Genomic DNA, 20,540 nt, shown 5'->3' with positions numbered 1-20,540 from the left:
TACTTCAACGTGGGAATTACTAGGTCAAAGAATATGCATATTTTAAGTTTTTTATTACTGCTAGAATCTTCACCCTATTGCCAACACTTGAATTTTCTTCCTTTGACCAGGGAATAAAAAGGCCTGTCTTAATGTCTTAGCATGTGGAATTCCAGTTTATTAATTTACCGTAAGAATTCTATCTGCCAAGCGGACCATGTTTTTTTTCTTTAATTTATTATTATTATTTTTTTTAAGATTTGTTTAGTTATTAGAGGGCACAAGCAAGAGGGCAGAGGGAAAGAGAATATCAAGCAGGCTCTGCGCCAAGGGAAGAGCCTGATGTGGGGCCCAAGCTCATGACCCAAAGGTTTCTGACCTGAGCAGAAACCAAGAGTTGGACGCTTAACCTGCTGCACCATCCAGGTGCCCCCAGGCCACATACCTTTAGGACAGTCCACATAGAACCCAAATCACCATTGGAAGGTTGCTTAGCAGCCAAGGACAGAGAAAGGTTGGCTGGATGACTGATGCCATCGTGACAGCCTGATGTGCTCATTGCCAAGGTTGCTGAACAGTGGAAACACTTGAGCAAGTTGCTTCTGGACTTCCCTTTGTAGAGTGCACCGGACTTACCACTGATGTATAAAACACGCTCAGATGAGCGGTTCAGGTATTAGGGTTCCAGCCTTCTTTCCCTTCACTCCTTAGTTTCCGAATCTCCTTGGCTATACGTTAGATCCCTCTCTAAATCTTTGCATTGTACGTGCAAACTATCCCTCACGAAGCCCATTACATATTGGTACATGCAGTTTCTCATGAAAGCAGAGAAACACATTCTGGGTCCACCTTCATTGCCGTCATCTGTAGTGTAGAAGCAGGGACTGAGACAACCTTGCAGGTCAAACCCAAGTGGGAGACTGAAGGTTCAAGATTGTTTTTTCTGACGTCAAGGCCCATGCTCCTTTTTGTTTTACCTGATCTGGCTCATTAATATGTGAAGAAATTTTAGATCCTGAGTTTTGATTTTCTGGAGAAAGCCACAGTGATAGACATTTCATTACAGCATTAGCAAGGCAGTGTGGTGTATTTTTGCACACCCAAGAGTTCCAGTAGAACTCTGATAGCCATGACATCTAATATCTTGCTGCAGGAGTCCTAGCAGCTGTTACTGTATGAAATGGATCTCAAGTTGCACATGTGTGCTGAAAACATGGGCGGGCTTACGGATACAAACCTCAGTACAAGCCTATGGGCTCTACCTTCAAAATGTATCCCACCATGGCCCCTTTGCATCACTGAGCTGCTATTACCATGGTCCAGTACAGTGTTATCTGGATGATTCCATTAGCCTTTTTTGTTTTTAAGATTTTCCTTATTGGGGTGCCTGGATGGCTCAGTCGTTAAGCGTCTGTCTTCAGCTCAGGTCATGATCCCAGGGATCCTGGGATAGAGCCCCGCATCGGGCTCCCTGCTCAGTGGGAAGCCTGCTTCTCCCTCTCCCACTCCCCCTGCTTGTGTTCCCTCTCTTGCTGTCTTTCTCTGTCAAATAAATAAAATTTTTTAAAAAAGGATTTTATTTATTTGATAATATTTATTTGATAATCATTTTTTTTTCAAGATTTATTTATTTATTTGTTTGAGAGAGAGAGAGAGATCACAAGTAGGCAGAGAGGGAGGAGGAAGCAGGCTCCCCGCCGAGCAGAGAGCCCGACTCAGGGCCTGATCCCAGGACTCTGAGACCACAACCTGAGCCGAAAGCAGAGGCTTTAACCCACTGAGCCACCCAGGCGGCCCAATAAATAAAATCTTTAAAAAAAAAAAAAAAAAAGAAATTCTACTACAGTATGAAGAGTGCCATGGAGACAAGAAAAAGCAGGTTCCTGCAGATGGAGAATGCACATGGGTAGGGGCCAGTTTGCCAGCTAGAGTGACTGGGGTGATATAAGCTCAAAGAATTTGAAAAAGTTGAGGAAGATAGAGTGAAAAGGAAAGAGGTCCCAGGCAGAGAAAACAGCTAAACAAAATGCTGCAAGATAGGAGTGAGTGGGGTGTGTCTGAGGAAAAGCAATGAGCCCAGAGTGACTATGCAGAGTGAGGGAAAGTGAGAGTGTTAGCACAGAAGGTGTGAAAGAGTTCAGTGGGGGCTGGGTCATGGAGGTCTGGCGGGCCTTTGCAAAGACATTGGCTTTAACTAAGAGTGAGGTGGCAGCCATCAGAAGGCTATGAGTATTATCTGACTTGCACCTTGGGAAGCTCACTTTGGCTGCTCTGCTGTGCATACCCTGTGGAGGCAAGAAGAGAAGCATGGAGGCTGCTGGAAAGGCTGTGGGGTAACCCAGGACAAATGACAGCAGCTCCTCCAGGGGCAGTGATGAAGGGGGTAAGAAGTGGTCATGTTCTGGACATCCGGGAGCCAGCATGACTTCCTCCTGCATTGGAGGGGAGGAGGTACGAGGGAAATCGGCAAGTCAACAGGGACTCCAAGGTTGGCCCCAAGCACCTGGAAGGGAGGAAGTGCCGTATATATAGCTCAGAATTATTCCAGTCGATGTTGTGGAGCTCTGGTCTAAATTTGCGCTAGAAAAAGAACACAGCATATTCAGAACCGACCAAGGGCCAAGCCAATACTCCACTACTCCACATGATTTTCTTCTTTATTTCACACAACTTCCACAAATGAGGCAGCATCTGGGTTTCACAGTGAAGGAGACAAAAGGCCAATGAGGTTTAGAAAGGTTTGAACTTGCCCAGCCTAGTGGAGGAGCAGGGATGAGACGCAATCCCATCTCATCCCCAAGACCTGTTACTCTATCTTGTTACTCCTTGTTACTATTTGCTTGTTTGTTTTCACAATACGTTCCTTAACTGCCCAGTTGTATAAGACAAAATTAATTCTTGATCAAAGGGTATCACTGCCTTCTAAACCTCCCCTCTCCTGGGTCCATAGATACTTGAGTGTATTTTACCTACAAATCCATTTAGACTTCCTTTACCCGGTTTATTAGGTCTGAATGGCCCTCTGTTTTTTAATGATCTGAAACGGCTTGAACATATTGATGCCAAAGACTGTTGAAGGCAGACTGCTTTCGGTCCCACCTATAGTTTTCTAATTATTGATACATAATTTTTAATTATTGATAAGTATTTATGGCTTCCAAACATAGGTATGTGAGTTACCTATAGTTTCTCTGTATCTTTGTTGTGCTGACTTGGGAAACCATTTTATTTCTGAAATACTGTGGATTCACCTGATGCCAAATGATCTGTTAATTAGGAATGCTTGATATGACTATATTTTGACATCTCGCTAGACTTCTGTCACATGCAGATAATCCTTAGAAGGAGGAAATAGGTGAAATGGGAAAAAGTGAGCATCATTGTTAACTGTTGTGTAAATGCCTGTGCCTCTTGGAATGTCCAGCCCTAGGCAAGATGTGGGGGTGGGGACTTCTCCGGACTATTTTGTTAAATGCCTAGGTCCTTCGTCTGAGAAGAGGGGGCTGCAGATGTTTTATTGTCCCATTGTGGAAGAGCCATTCCAAACACACCATTTTCCATCCACGAAGGGTCCATGGTTCCTTTCTCATTATCATCAGCTGGTAGCGTAAGCTCTTTGGTTTGTGGGATGCATGTGAAACCTCGGCTGCTTCCGACTCTGCCTCAAGGCTTTTTAATCTTGGCTCCCTATTTCCAATTACAATTTAAGTTAAAATTGATCATGATTTAATTAAATTGATACTTGCGTGACCTGACTCCTTAAATTTTCTGCCCTCAGAGACTCACAGGCTGCACCCTAATCCCATCCTGAGTCACATTACCCAGATTGTCTTGGTATTTATCATAATCGGAAACTATCTTCTTCATTTATTTACCGAGGTGAATAATGTGAAATAGTCCCCTCTCCCATCAGACTATAAAAAGCTCCATGAAAATGTAAACTCTTATCACGAACAGGGCTTGCTAATCCAGTAGTTTTAGAAAGCACAGCGCCTACGGAACATGACACTTGGAGGGGCTCACGCAGATGTCTGAATTTTAAGTTCTTCTAAAAATCAGAAATGCTATTTTCATACTGTTTAATTTTTGTTAAACCATTTAATTTTTGTTGTCGTACTGCTTAATTCTTGTTAACCAGAAAAGGTGAGAAATGGTATCTCTGTAATTTTAATTTGCACTTCTCACATTATTGAACATCTTTTCGTATGTTTAAGGGTCATTTAAAACGTTCGCGTGCAGGTGCACACGCCTGTGCATGCACCTGTACCTGTGTCTCTTTGCCTTTTGCTCATATTTCTAGCAGGTATTTTGACATCTTCCTCCTTAATTCCAAGGAGTTCTTTGTATGTTAGAGAACTAGCCCTTTATCTATGGCCAATGTTGCAAATATTTTGTCCCTTTTTTCATTTGCCTTCTGACTTTGACTTATGTTGTGTTTGTTTTCCTGTAATAACATTTTAAAAAAACATTATGGAGTCAAATTTATCAATCTCTGATTGAGTCTAGCTGTTTTTAGAAATCCCTTCCCTAGACACAGGTGAAGAGGAACTTATGTTTTCTTGTAGTACTTACATGATTTTCTTCCCTTCCCTTTTTTTTTTTTTTAACATTTATGATGAGGGAGTAGAAGGCAAGCTAAGGGCAAAGCACAAGCTGACATGGAGCAACAGTTCCCCAACACACACACACACACACACACACACACACACACACACAGGTGGGATATGTGTGACCTTCCTCAGGCACTCCCAGCTGCCGTAAAAGTTAAGGAAAGAAAAACAAATGGTTAAATAATAGATGTCACGGTCCTGTGGGACAGGAGTCTCCAGCCGTTTACAAACATCTTGGTGATTCACAAGTTAAAAGCCTTCTTATCCATAGCCTAACTTCCAGAAACCCATAGCCACAATTTCCCAGAGTCTGAACATCACCCACTCATCCATAGTGATGTGAGAAACAAATATAGAAGGAAATGTAGATAAAATTAAATTTCCTTATAACAAGCAGCCCATTAACAAATACTTGAGCCAGACAGAGTATAACTTTCCTCCAGGAAACTCCCAAAGGTCTTAATGTTAAACAATCTTAGCTTGACAATAGGCCTCCAGGATCCTGGGAGTCTTCAGCATATCAAAGCCCTTTTAGACATCTCCCTTTTTCCTTACCCCGCCCTCATTCCCAAATATGTAATTAGTAGCTCCGCACAACTCTGGTCAACAGCTCTTTCTGCCCGCAGGTCCTGTCACTGTGCTTTCATAAAACCAACTTTTTGCATCAAAGACGTCTCAAAACGTCTTTCCTGGCCGTTGGCTCTGGACCTCACCAACATTCAAAAACCACATGATTTAGATTCCCGATTCATGTGGAGTTTCACACCATCTATCTATGGTGTGAGGTAGAGATCTAATTTTATCTTTTTCCAAATAGTGAATCAATATCCCAGCATCATTTATTAAAAACCCCCTCCTTGCCTTGTCCATATTTGAGATACCAGCTTTGTCATGAAGGTGCCAATGAACTTGGGTCTATTTCTAGAGTTTGTGCACCCTTCCGCTGGTCTGGTCACCTCTGGGCCTGCTAAGCTGCCACAGTTGTAAAGACCTTACAGCACCTGGCCGTGTCCTGTAGGCCTGGTCCCACGCTGCAGCTTTTCATTTTAAATGTTTCCTGATTGTTGTTCTTGCACGTTTATTTTTTCATAACAACTTGATTCCTACTTGTCCTGCTCCATAAACAATGACTTCTCATTTTTATTGGAACTGATGCTTTTATACTGTTGAGTAATCCTATGCAAAATAGAGAATGTGTGCCCTTTTGTTGAAGTCTGCTCTTGGGTTCTCAGGAAAATGTTCATTTTTCTCAAATAAGTTTTCTAACATTTTGCGTTAAATTTATTCCCAGGTAATTTTTTTTTTTTTTAATTTTTGTTGCTGTGGTAAATGGAGGTCTGCCTGCTATTATATCCTTTAATTGGAAACTGTACAGATGAAGGATATTGGGTTTTGTTTTGTGTTTGTTTTTTTGCCTTTGGAAATTATATCCTGCTTCTTGACTGAATTATTTCATTGTTTGAGTGCTGAGTGCTCTAACAATTTTGTGTTTGCCTCTCTCCCTGAAAAACTACACTCAAAACCTGGACATCGGTGGCTCGGTTATCATGAATTATTTGAAGACTTTTTTGGGCCACAATTCAGCCACCATTGGTGAAAGTTCTTAAAGGGAAATGAAGAAGTGTACCTATTTACAGCATGTTATCTCAAATCTTCATATTTAATTTTGATTAAAAAGTTCAAAGTCCTAATTATGGAGCCAAGTCCAATTTGTGAAGTAGACTTTTTCACATGGCTCCTTACAAATTTCTTACAGGGACTTAGACAACCATTTACAACTATTAAGCAAATTACACTTTTGAATTTGAATCAACGAAAACTTTAGCAACGTGTTGGGTAGAGGGTAAGAAGGAAACTTCATATATTTTTTTTTCTGATTTCCAAAAGCAGTGAGTAAAAGTAAGTGAGTAAAAGTAGCTTTTTAAAAAAAATCCAATGTTTTATGTGTTAAAATGTATTAACTGAGGGTAGTACACAAATAAGTACCTAGTTATGTTGAAAATGCAGTTGCACATTTAGGGAACATTAGGGGACCTAGTCCCCTAGTTGCAAAGTTGTTTCTGTGCTCCCATAATCATTTTAATGGCTCTTTGATCTCCTATTTAAACTATTTATCTGCCTCCTAATGAATGCACTGGAAGCTTCTAATTACGTGCGTGGTGCTGGTTTTATTTTGGCCCAAGTCTCCAAACCAACTCACAGCAGGATCCAAAGGGCCATGTACATCTCAGGACATCATATACCATTGGAGACTGGATGTCGGCATTTGCACTTAGTGTCTGAAGACCAGATATCGAAAGGAACATAGAAGGAAGTGTGTGTGCCTCGAATAAGTCTGGCAGCCTTTGCCCGGCTTCTGGTCTCAGGAGCTTTATTAGAGTTAATTCAATGAAAATATATGTCTCATTATTTTTCTAGCTATCTCTGAAGAAATTTAGGAAAATCAGGTTGTTACTTAGAGCCAGTTGGTTATTTCGACAAAGTCAAACTAAAAGGTAGGACATCGACAAACCGTTTCAAAAAGAATAAATAGTCATTTATTTGTTCATTTATGTCTTCATTTGAATATCTTCTGGAACATTCTCGGTTCTGGCCCCGGTTGAGCAGGATGATTGCTTACTCGTTCTAGCCACGGTGCGAAATTCTTCACCTGGCTTACTTGATTTAATCTTTTTAAGAATTCTCTATAGAAATCGTCCTCAGCTTCCACCCCCTCACTCCCTCCCTAGACAGTGATCATAGAACCTGGGAGGAGGCCAACAGGAAGTGCTAATAACCACCTTCAGGACAGCATCAGGTAGAAAGAGCATGGACTTTGGCTCCAGACTTATCTGGGTTTGAATTCCAGGGCTGCTACTTATGGGCCAAGTTAACACTTGCAAGTTATGCAAACATTCTGGGCATTCATTGCTTTCATGACCTGTCAAATGAGTACAATTATATCGGGTGTATGCATTTAGGGGCGCCTGGGTGGCTCAGTTAGTTAAGCGTTAGACTCTTGATTTCGGCTCAGGTCATGATCTCAGGGTCATGAGTTGGAGCCCGGCTTCAGGCTCTGAGCTGGGTGTGGAGCCTGCTTGAGATTCTCTCTCCTCCTCTCCCTCTGCCCCTCCCCACCATGCTGGCTTGATCTCAAAAAAAAAAAAAAAAAAAAAAAAAAAAAAGATTAAGGCATTTAAAGTCAGTAGCCTGGTATCCATCGTAGATAATAAAGAGTACTACCTTTCTTCTCCCTCTCATCTATTAGAAATGTTAGACATGAAGCAGGGATTGAACCTGCTTTGGGGAAGTTGATGGACAATAGAATGCTGTGTGGGATGTGCCCCTTGAGGCAAAGCTCACTTTGGGGTGGCTCTGGAATGTGTGGATTGATCCCATCTGGGGTTTCTGGTTCACAGCTTTTAAGAAAGGCTGATACTGGTCAGTGCCATGCAAGTGTTCTCTGGCCCAGCTCCTTGGGTGCTTGTTACCAGTTAAGAAAAGAACTTAGAGCTGCTGGCTGAGAATCTCCGAAGGTCTAGAAAGGAAGAGGAGGTGCTAGGAGAATCTATTGCCTAGGAACATTTCTCACTGGGAATTTGAAATGAGTTCTATTTTGATGCATTCAAACCTTCGCTGGACATTGGTTCATTTGGTGTGTATTCACGGAGCACCTACCATGCAGCAGCTGCTATGGGGTTTGGGGGGTGCTGGAGAAGGACCAAGAGCATGGGCTTTGGTAATGACCACCTGGACTGGAATCCCCCCTAAGAGCTGTGTGGTCCCAGACCAGTTATTTAATCTCTGGATTCAGATTTCCTTACCTGCAAGGTGGGGAGAGTAATTACCTCTAGACAGTGTTGTAGTGAATATTAAATGAGTTAATATGTACACAGTGGTTTTTAAAAAAGATATATTTATTTATTTTAGAGAGAGAGACTGTGCATGAGCAGGGGGAGGGGAAGAAGGAGAGAGAGGAGAAGCAGATTCCCTGCAGAGTGGGGAGCCCAGTAGAGGGGCTCAGTCTCAGGACCCTGAGATCATGAACTGAGCAGAAACCGAGAGTCGAAAACTTAACCTACTGAGCCCTCCTAGAGGCCCTGTACAAAGCATCTTGAACTCTGTCTGCCACATATCCAATGTCCAGTAAATTTTGGCTATTTTCATATGTCAAGAGGGGCCAGAAGATCAGAATTTCAAAGACTAATGAAGTCTCAGAGGGCTGCAAGGCACTTAGTGGCCCCTCATCCCAGCAGGTGGAGTCTGGGTATCCTTGTCAAGGCAAAGAGGGTGTTCGGCAGCTTCCAGACCCAGTTCCAAGCCCTGCTTGGGATAAGGTGCTGTTGAAAAGCCTGCCTGCCATGGTTTCTGGTTCTTCTCTTCTGGTTTCTTCTCTGATTCCTGATCGGTCTTTATCATTCACGTCCTTTCTTATGGGGGCAGAGACCGTCGTGTAGGGGAGCTATTGTAGTCTGAGAGCCAAGCTTGGGGGAGACCACAGGCTTAGACAAGTTGCCGTGGTGACTCTTTCAAGCCTGTGAAGTTGGGGGATGTTTTGAAAGCTACATGTTTCAAGTAGCCGAAAAGAGTAGAGAGCACTGAATCCTATCCTGCACCTCTTCTGGGACCCTGGAAATTGACCATCCGAGCCAAAGGCAAGGTGAAGGCAAGGCTAGAACCTGGGTCGCCAGGTCTCATCACAGGCTGCCAGGACTTTGGAGAACAAAAGGTATGGTCCAAAGTTTGTTTATATATATATATATATATATATGTATATTTATATATTTATATATATATATATGTGTATATATATATATATTTTAAAGATTTTATTTATTTATTTGACAGAGAGAGAGAGAGAGCACAAGCAGGGGGAGCAGGGGAGGGAGAAGCATGCTTCCCCCTGAGCAGGGAGCCCAATGCAGGACTCGATCCCAGGACCCTGGGATCATGACCTGAGCCGAAGGCAGACACCTCATCTACTGAGCCACCCAGGCACCCACAAACTTTGTCTTTTTGCAGATGATAACGCTAAGTCTCAGTGACATTAAAAGACACTGCTTGCTGGTTCCACTGAATTTAACCTGACTTCTTGTTGGTGAAGTGGTATTTGGAAAGGTGGCAGAGAATAAATAAATTCCTAAGAACGGCCCTGGTACAGAAAGGACATTTTTCCACTTAACACCTTTAATTTTCTTTGGGTGGGAGGAAAAAAAAGTGTTGACTCAGGTAGCTATTACTCAGAATGAACACAGGGGGTCTCCACTGCCATATCTTGGCCTTCAGTTAGCTCAGTTTTCTGGTCTTCCTTGAAAGCCGTATCACACCTCCCTTAAGATGGTTAGAATCTAGTCTTTAAGCCTGGCAGGGATAGAAAGGGTTACTTACTGCTCTGGGAGCTTCATTTTACCAGAAAGCCAGCTCTGAGCTCATATTCAGACTTTCCTTTTGCCTGGAAATGTAGGTTTGATGCAAGAGGACTGTCTAGGCAGGTGTTGAGGGTTACTCAGTGGGAACAGTGAAAAATGTGGAACGCTCCCCATCACCACATTCCACGACAAATGACTTCTTGTGCGGCACAGGGGCCACGCCGCCATGACCGGGGAAGCAGACCACCGCGGAACATAGGATTCCGACAGGGGAACCAGTGTTCTGTTCATGAAATCTTTTTTTTTTTTTTAAAGATTTTATTTATTTATTTGACAGACAGAGATCACAAGTAGTCAGAGAGGCAGGCAGAGAGAGAGGAGGAAGCAGGCTCCCTGCTGAGCAGAGAGCCTGATGTGGGGCTCGATCCCAGGACTGGGATCATGACCCGAGCAGAAGGCAGAGGCTTTAACCCACTGAGCCACCCAGGCGCCCCTGTTCATGAATTCTTGAATAGTGGGAACTAATGAGTGCCATTTTGCTCCGAAAGCTAAAAGAAGGAGGTTCTTTTTCTAATAAAATCCCATGTCTTTACCAGAGCCGGCAAGGTCTGCCCCATCTAGCTGAGGGCTCTGGTCCCCACTATGCTCCTGACTCACCCGCCTTCATTCTACTCTGCCAGCCGCTCACCTGCTTACCTGTCCTCTCCCATCCTCTTCACTTGGATGAATCTAGTCCAAGTCTCCCAATCCCCTTCAGCCTTCAGATTTATGTTCCTTCCTTTATCCCCTTCTAAGTGGATACCCCACTCTTCTCCATCCCTGGTCCCTGGTACTATCTACTGTGGAACTCATTACAGTTTCCTGGTACACTTTATTACTGCTTTTGTTGGTGTACTGATTTACGCTTTTTAATTCTCATCACAAAACTATGAGTTGTGGGGACGCCTGGGTGGCTCAGTTTGTTGAGCGTCTGCCTTCGGCTCAGGCCATGATACCAGCGTCCTAGGATAGAGTGCCACATGAGGCTCCCTGCTCAGCGGGGAGCCTGCTTCTCCCTCTCCCTGGGCCTTTATTCTTGCTTGCATGCTCTCTCCCCCTACCTCGCTCTGTCAAATAAATAAATAAAATCTTTAAAAAAGAAAAAAACAACAACAACAACTGTGAGTTGTGTACTAATATCATCTGCATTTACTACTCTTCTACTTGTCTTGGGGGAGACATAGTCTGAGTGAGATGTTTGTTTTTGCCTATGGCAGAGGTTCTCGAACTTTGGTATCAGCAAAAACAGCTCCCCCTTATCAAGCACTTACTACTACAGGGGCCATGTAAATATCTGTGGGTATTATCATTGTGTTTAATTCTCACAACAGCCCCATGAGTTGCATGCTGATACCATCTCCATTTACAGTCAAGGAAACTGAGGCACAATCAGTCCAAGTTTGCAGACTTAAGAAATAGTGAGGTCACTTATTAAATCAGAGCCATGTAGTAGATCTGAGCTTGCAACTCCCTCATGGGAAGCCCTTGAAGAGATCTTCTGAATCAGCATTTCTCCGGGCAGGGCTGGGCATGCCTGTCGTTAGCATGTTGTGGGCGATTCTGTGCACACCAAAGTTTGAGGTCCACTGGCTCTTGTGAGGGGGGTCTAGAGGTTCTGATGGCTTCCACGGTCTCAGCAGGACTTTTCTTGTAGGTGTGTGAGTCTTCCTTTCTAATCACGGGGACCCCATCCCATGTTGAGAAGTGTGAGCACTGCTGTGTGCGGGAGAGAGAGCCGTCTTTAGAATCTTACTCAAAAACACTGAGAGGGTTGGCTAGAATAAATGTGGCGGAAAGAGAGTTGGGAAGGAAGAGGACAACAAGATAAAGAAAAGGTCAAAGTCTAACTAAAACATGCTGGGGGCTGAAAGATAACCAAAGTGGAAAGACAGTGGGCTCTGGAATCAAGGTCGCCCATCTGAATCCCAGCTCTGCACCTTACAAGTGAGGAGACCTTCGTAAGCTTAACACTTCTGAGCCTCAGTTTCCTCATCGATACAACAGGGGTGAGGACTTACACTGTGCATCTGGAGTATCTCTTCCCAAAATGTGTAACCAGAGAGGAAACAAGAGTTAAGAGAGGAAAAGAATGTGCTTGAAGAAAATAAAGCGGGGGGATGAACTTACTCGGAAAACCCCCACTGCGGAATGGATTCCTGGTGCTTGTTGGCGTCACTCAACTCAGAATACTAGATCAGAAGGGCAGAATGCTTGTCTTAGAGATAAGATTAACAGCTAGTATCGATTACCTATGAATGCTGTTTTTAGAATACTGACCCATACTAGAGAAAAGTCAATATGTAAGTGGATATTTATGCTGGTGCCATATTGTAAGGACAGAAATGGAGGTCAACATACTGAATCTCTCTCAACAGAAGAAGAGAAAGTACTCTCACACCCAAAATTCTGAATGTAGGAGATGGCTTGCTGATGTTTTCTCAGGTGACAATCTCTGCCTTTGCAGATTTAGCCAACAGCCATATGCATTCACGTTACTCACTGTAAGGAACATCGAGGCCGTGCGGTCACCCACACCCCAGTTGTGTGTGCAGATCACTATTCTGCTTATTTCTTGAGTCTCGTGCACCTCACCTGGCATGTGGCTTGCACTGCTGGGAACACGATTGCTGGGGCCATGAAGATACCCTGCCATCCCACTCACTCTCTCCATTGCTTTGGAACATGCACAAGAAGTCACATTTTAATATGCTTTGGAAAAAGTATTTTGGTCCATGAGTATACAAGGCTCCTTTTTAATAAAGTTAACACAAATGAAAACTTACTACTAGTAGTAAGACTGGCTAGAATTATTGAGTACTGACTTTTTAAATCCTGGCAGCATCTTTAGGAGGCATAAGAATGGTCATCTTCACTTTACATATGAGGACACAGAGGCACAATGAGGTTAAGCATCTTGCCCAAAATCACATGGCTGATGGATAGGAGAAGCACTCAGAGCTTCTGACTGCAGAATCATCTCCTCTTAGGAGGCAATCCCACCAGTCAGGTAGGTCTGGTTTCCACCTTTTCTTGTCCCAACTCACTTGAGGGCTAGGGGATTCTGTTCTCCATCACCCTCCCCACTTCCTGTCCCAGATTTTGAATCACTGGCCTAGAGGCTCAGTTCCTTGCCCACCATCTACATTTAATAACATTTAATAGGGACTCTGTTCTTTTTTTTTTTTTTTTTTTTTTTGAGATTTAGTTGACGGACAGAGATCACAAGTAGGCAGAGAGGCAGGCAGAGAGAGAGGAAGGAAAGCAGGTTCCCCGCTGAGCAGAGAGCCTGATGCAGGGCTCGATCCCAGGACCCCAGGATCAATGACCTGAGCCAAAGGCAGAGGCTTTAACCCACTGAGCCACCCAGGCGCCCTGAGGGATTCTGTTCTTATGCTCAGCTGATGCATAGTCAAGATTATATGGGGAGCTCACAGCTAAAAGCTATAGAATCAAAGACAGCTGTTCATCAGGAGAACCAGGGCTAACAGTTTTCTGATTGATGTTGAAATTTAAATATCAACCAGGGATTTCACCATATTCCATAAGGGGCTGGCAATGTAAGATACCAAGGTGGCATCAAGTTTCAGGCCAAACTGAAGGCCTCTTGCACAGAAAGAGTGTCTCCTTCCCACCTATTAAACTGGGCCTTCAGTATCATGTCTGTGTCTTAGGGAATTCATTGCTATCACCTGTGGATCTGCTGAGGAGCCTGGGGTGTGGTATTGTTTGAATCTGCAGAATTCCAAAGGTGGGTGGATACTTGTAGTGAGGAAATGGTAGCAAAAATCAGACAAAAGTGGAATGCAGCTGTCAGGAATGATGCCAACCCTTTTAAACCAGGACCCAGAGTGGGGAAGGCGACTGGACTGGACGGGACTGATCAAATCAAAGGCTAGTTCTTACATATGAAATGTTTTGGTTGCTTCAGAGGTACTCAGTCTTACCAATGACACCGACATATTCTAAGTTTTTATTTTTATTTTGTTTTATGTTAATTAATTCTTAATTAATTTAAAGTAGGCTCCATGCCCAGTGTGGATCCCTACATGGGATTTGAACTCATGACCCTGAGATCAAGACCTGAGCTGAGGTTGAGTCAGACACTTAACCCACTGATCCACCCAGGTGCCCCCTATTCTGTGTTTTTAGTGGTGATCGTAACTGCCAGCCAACATCGGGGTGCCTCCGCATTCCACTTTCTTTCTTGGTGTAGCAGTGCTAACCATCAAGCCAGTTTTGTTAAAGCAGCTCGTATTTGACAAGACTAATCAAACGAGAAACCCCGGAGCTGCTCTTCCCCATCCTCTTTATCTTTAGTTGAGTTAGCCTTTAACCAGATTACCATTACGAATCGAAAGAAAGACCTTGTTCATTTCCTGACCCAGGTTGTTTGGTATCAGTAAGTCTTATTTATTTACAGACATTATGGTTCAGAATTCAATAACCATCAGGAAGCATTTTGCACAATCACACAGAAAATGGCATACTTTATACCTTTGTCTTTTCTAAAGAAAATCTGGCATCTACCATGTGATAAAATAACATTTGAATCATGTTAATTGGTGTATATGTCATCTGGGTAGATGGTTGAAACTCTAAGGCAGACACACAGGTCACTGCAGGGATATTTGTCTCATTCTGGGATCATTTCACTTTCTTCAGGGTTTGACATGTATGCACGCATCCTTTGGTATGTCCCAAAGAGATGCCAGACCGACCACTCTTGGTACTATGCATGTAGTGGTGCTTTTCTTTCTTTCTTTTTTTTTTTTAAGATTTTATTTATTTATTCGACAGAGAGATACACAGCAAGAGAGAGGGAACACAAGTAGGGGAGTAGAGGAGAGAGAAGCAGGCTTCCCACAGAGCAGGGAGCCCGATTCAAGGCTCGATCCCAGCACCCTGGGATCAGGACCTGGGCGAAAGGCAGCCGCTTAATGACTGAGCCATCCAGATGCCCCATGTAGTGATGCTTTTAAAACCAATTTGTGGTCTCTAGAGATCATGGACATAATTAGCTTAAGGATGGACCAAAAGGGCTTGGCATTCTGGGACTTACCTGAAGAGGCAGGGACCTACTCAAGGTATCTGCCCAGAAGAACATGTAGGGGTGACTGTAAATCTTCAGCATCCGACTTGCTGGCTTTCCCCCCCTTTTTAAGGATCTGTCCCTATCCCACACTACAGCTGTGGCTCTGGAGTTTGCACTCCTCTTTCCATAAATCCACACTGCATGGAAGCCATGCTGGAAATACGTTCATGTAGAAATGGAAACAATTTGATAGCTGTGGACTGCCTTCCCTGGGGATTGATTTCAAGAAGTGGTAAAATCCAGAACCTAAAGGAACTGAGTGATTGTGCAGGAGTGTGTGGGCATGTCTTTTTATGTGTGTGTGCATGTGGCACCCATGCATGTCTGTGAATTAAGTTACACATACACTCTAAATTTCTTGGCCAGAATTACTCTTCTTTTGTCAAATCTCCAAAGGCACATCTAAGGTCCCACCTGATTGAGCATGGAGATATTAGAACAGTTCCTGCGCACGGTCTGCCCCATGCCCTGCAGCCAAACAGTTTTTCAAGTCAATTTTCTTCAAGCCCAGCTGTGTTCCAGCCACATACTAACCCTTCCCACCACACTCCCCACCCCCAATGTTCTCACCTACCTGAAAAAAACCCAGTAACTCCTCATTGTCTAAAAGTAAGGCATAAATTAGCTGAGTGGCACTAGTGCCCTTCAAAATTTGGTCCATCAGCAGCTTTAAAACCCCCACTGTCTGAACGCATGCCACATCTCAGCTAAACTGGGGAGTGAGTGTGAAGGCAAGTAGGCCAATGCTCAGAGGACTGGCAGGTGGGGGGAATTTAGTGAAGGCAAAAAAGGACATGGCCAATGAGTTAGAAGAGCCGAGAAAGTGGTGTCCTGGAAGCCAAGTACACAGTTTCTGGGAGGAGGTCACAAGCAGTTTGATGCAACACTGCTCATGGATGGAGCTGAACGCTGATCAGAACTCCCCCACTGGGTTGAGCACAATGAGCTCATTGGTGATCTGGATCAACTTGGCTTGGCAGGACCAAAAACAAATGGAAGTAGGTTCAGAAGAACGTGGGATGAGTAGATATGAAGACAGAGTAACAACAAACTGTTCAAGGCATGACCAACAAGGCGAGCCGGTTCACAGGTGGAGGCTAGAAGGGAATGGGATGCCGAAGCAAGTTTTGTTTTTTTCTGGAGGAATTGCTGCACGTGTACACGTAGCATGGGAGTGCTCCTGTGGAAGGGGAGGAGGGGGGACACAGAAGAGGCTGGCTGGTGCAGAACAAGACCTTCGCTCTGTGGGGCAGGAGAACTTGTGCCCAAGGGGACTAGTTGGGCTGGCTGGTACAGTGGTCACAGAAGGGACGAGCATGTGGCAGAGGTGGTGGAAGTAGGAAGTCATTTGGTGTTTTAAGGATGAGGAAGTTCTGTTCTGATCGCTTCCATTTTCTCAGCACAGTAGAAGCTGAGAGGGAGGCAAGGGGAGGAGATGTTGAAGGATAAGGGAAGGTGGAAAATACTTCCTCCAGGAGAGAGGCCCAAGGTGACTGGGGAGCCTGCCTGTGGGCCGAAAGGCCTATTTAAATCTGTGGGCACAAATGTAAAGTGAGACCGGCCAGCCAAGTGGTGAGTTTTCTCCAGCTAAAGTCAGCTGGAACTCTGTTTATATATTCTTAATTCAAAAGTTACACAGGCTGTTTATCACTGCTGGGAATGTGTATCAGTGTAAATTAGTACAATCTTTCTAGACGGACGGGCCTATATAAAGAAAGGCTAGAAAACAGTTTACTCTTTTAACCAGTCATTTGAATTTTATGGATTGATCCTGATGTTATCAGAAGCTTAGACCAAAACTATATGTACAAGATTTCCATTGTGATATTAATCCAATAAAAACCAGTAGCAATCTCAGTATTTTGTTGTAGGGACTTTAAGACTCTAAGAATTTCATTATATATCAGTTATAAGGAAATAAAATGACTAGCCCAAGAATGGGCTATTTCTGTGTCCTCTAAGTATCATTTCTTTTTTAAATTAGAAATTGATGTTGAGAAGTTCTCTCAAAATAATATGAAGTAAAAAAAAATCCATTATGTGGTGCCTCCATGGCTCAGTTTGTTAAGCATTTGCATTTGGCTCAGGTCATGATTCCAGGGTCTTGGAATCAAACCCCATGTCGGGTTCCTTGCTCAGTGTAGAGCTTGCTTCTCTCTCTCCCTCTGCCTGCAGCAACCCCTGCTTGTGCTTTCTCTCTCACTACCTCTCTCTCTATGTGTATCAGCTAAATAAATAAATAAATAAATAAATAATCCATTATAACCATCCTGGTTGAAGTCACAATATCATCTCTCACTTGAAATATTGTGAAGGTTCATAAGCAAATCTCCCTATGTCCTCTCCCACCTGCCTCCAGTGCTTTGTTCCACGCTGTACACAAAGGTATTTATTCATAAACACATTTAAAACATAATCTGGACAATTCTCTGCTTGTAAGCTTTCAGTGGTTTCTTACTTCTTGGTCTTATATTCCAAACCCTTGAAATGACCTCCAAGACTCTACGTGATCTGTCCTTTCCCACACTCAGGCTTTCCTGTTCCAACATTGTCCAGCTTCTGCTGCTCCAGGCCCCTTGGCCAGGTGCATGCTACTCCTTCTGCTTCAGTTGTGCTCCTCACCTCCCTTCTGGTCCAAGCCTGCTTAACTCCGATTCCATCCTCAGATCTCACCTTACACCTCCTAGCCTCAGGAAAACCTTTACATCCCCAGTCATCTTAATTACCCCAAACTGTGACAATCCAAACTAGTTCAGTTAGCCGCAAAACCTGAGGTTAGTTTCAGGCTTGGTTCAGGAAGAAATCACCAGATCTGATTATCTCTCCACCTCTAGACCCCATTTCCTTGGCCTTGGCTCCATGGAGAAGCTCAACCTTAACGGTGTTAAGATGGCTGCAGCTGCTCCAGCGACTTCATTCACCTTCAAATCCAGTAGGAAGAGGGGATAGACCTCTCTAAGAGGATTCCAAACAGTGTCCCAAATTTAGTCCTATTGGCTTGGCTTATTTGACTCCAGGCACTTGCCTATTTTAAAGCTAGGTATTGTCACTGAGACAATGCAATGCTCTGGTTGGCTAGGACTAGGTCCAGTGCCACCCCTAAGACTAAGAGTTCACATGTGGGTTGGGTCCCAAAGCTAACCCGGGAGCACAAGAAGCAGGGGCAATGGGTCCTGAAAACGTAAACAGTATCCTTACCCTTCTCTTTCACAGCATTTGTGATAAACTATGTTTATCTATGCTATTATTTATTTAGTATTTGTCTTTCCCATGACACTCTGCACTTACTTTGACAGGGACCGTGGCTCTTCTTCACTGTTCTATGCTTGGTAGCCAGCATAGTTCTCTTGGCACACAGCAAATGCTCACTTAACATTTGTTCAATAACTGTGTTACTAAGAACAAAAACCAAAAAACCCATAGCAGACTATAAAACAGAACATATGATAGGATTCCAATTTTTGTTTTAAAAACTATGTATCTTGGGGCGCCTGGGTGGCTCAGTGGGTTAAACCTCTGCCTTCGGCTCAGGTCATGATCCCAGGGTCCTGGGATAGAGCCCCTCATCGGGCTCTCTGCTCGGCAGGGAGCCTGCTTCCCTTCCTTTCTCTCTGCCTGCCTCTCTGCCTGCTTGTGATCTCTGTCTGTCAAATAAATAAATAAAATCTTAAAAAAAACAAAACAAAACAACAAAAAAACTATGTATCTTGATGTGCCTGGGCGGCTTAGTCAGTCAAGTGTCAGCCTTTAGCTTGTATCATGATCCCAGAGTCTGGGGATGGAGCCCAGAGTCTGGCTCCCTGCTCAGCAGGGAGTCTGCTTCTCCCTCTCCCTGGGTCCCTGCTCAAGTTCTCTCTCTCTCTTAAATAAATAAAAATCTTGAAAAAAAAAAAACCAACCCTACATCTCTCCCCTCCTCTGTCTCTATAGATTGCAAATCTGAAAAGAACTACACCAAATGTAACAGTGGTTATTTCTTGATGGTAGAATTAAGAATGGGATTTTAAAGCAACACTTTTCTTGATTTTCCTAATCTACAATTAACCTGTAGTATTTTTAACTAAAAAGTTTCCTGAAAATACCCTTTAGAAATAGAGTAGTTAAGGTTCTTCCACTTGGAATAAAAAACGCCCTGTTTGGACAATAAAAGAGATTTTCTAAAGCGTGTACAACCTTAAGTCAAAAGTTTTCCCCATGACAAAATGAGTTCCTGTGCCCTGCAGAGGGGATTACAGGAGAAGCTGATTACGTAGGATGTTAAGAGGAGGGCGCTGGGGAATGGGAGGGCCAGGTTTCAATCAAGGATGTGTGTATTGCTGTGGAGCCATTACATAAGATGGCTCGGAAGTGGGCCTCTCTTTTACTTCTTTTATTTTTATTATTATTATTTTTTAAAATAAAGATTATTTATTTCTTATTTATTTGACAGAGATCACAAGTAGGCAGAGAGGCAGGCAGAGAGAGGGAGAAGCAGACTCCCTGCTGAGCAGAAAGCCCAATGTAGGGCTTGATCCCAGAACTCTGAGATCATGACCTGAGCCGAAGGCAGAGGCTTAACCCACTGAGCCACCCAAGCGGCTTTTATTTTTATTTTTATTTTTAAATAAAATTTATTTTTAAAACTTGTGGCTTGACCTCTCCTAATTTCTAGAAAGGTAATATTTTGGTTTATTGACTATCATAGTTTTACTTTATCATCAGGTCCCTAATTTTTCCCCCTCCCCAACCTCCATGGTTGGTGGTGGCTTTCACCCTCTCTTCTGTTACCTGGTGGTTCTGGAACCATCTGAGAAGCGAAGCTCCTACCTTGAGTTGTTCTATTACAGGCCATGTGGGGAGTAAATGCACACACACAGAATCGCTACGCCAGCTCGCGACCTCATCTGAAACACGTAGCACACTGTATACACCGGTCTCCACCTAGGACAGCACATTCTGAATCTAAAGCCCCCCCTTGGGATGGGACCAGGGAGTCCCTTTTTACAGTGGAACATCTTGAGCTCCAGGGCCTCTGGGTTCCCCCTAGGGTCAGCTTCATCCTTGGTAGACTTGCTGTGGAGTTCGGAAGGGAGTAAAGATGGGAGAGGGGAGGGAAGACTCAAAAATGCAAGTCACTCCTCTGGGACACGCAGGCATTCTACATAAACATTGCCCACTACCCACTGTCGTGAACTGAGTGGGTCTGTCTCACATGAGGCTTTGAGGGGAATCAGCTTGAGCCTTGGTGCTGTGACACCAGACGTGCTCTGCCCCTGAGCTGTCTGTGCCTGCTTTGGCCTCACTTCCTCTCAGTCTCAGGCTCTCGTCTGGATGATGGGCACAGCACCCCCTTCTCTACAAGCTGTTTTGACAGCCAGATAAGATAACTTCTGTGAAGTGTCCAGCTCTGGTTGGGGGAGGGAGGATCTGGGCGCAATGGGAGAATCTGGAGGGAAGAAGATTGGGGGCAGAAGCCCAGGAGGGCTTCCACTG

The sequence above is a fragment of the Lontra canadensis genome, unplaced genomic scaffold (genome assembly GCF_010015895.1).
Source record: "Lontra canadensis isolate GAN:19392208 unplaced genomic scaffold, GSC_riverotter_1.0 scaffold13, whole genome shotgun sequence".
In the NCBI taxonomy this organism is placed as follows: Eukaryota; Metazoa; Chordata; class Mammalia; order Carnivora; family Mustelidae; genus Lontra; species Lontra canadensis.
The sequence above is the reverse complement of the archived record's forward strand: the minus strand, read 5'-3'. Positions refer to the sequence as shown.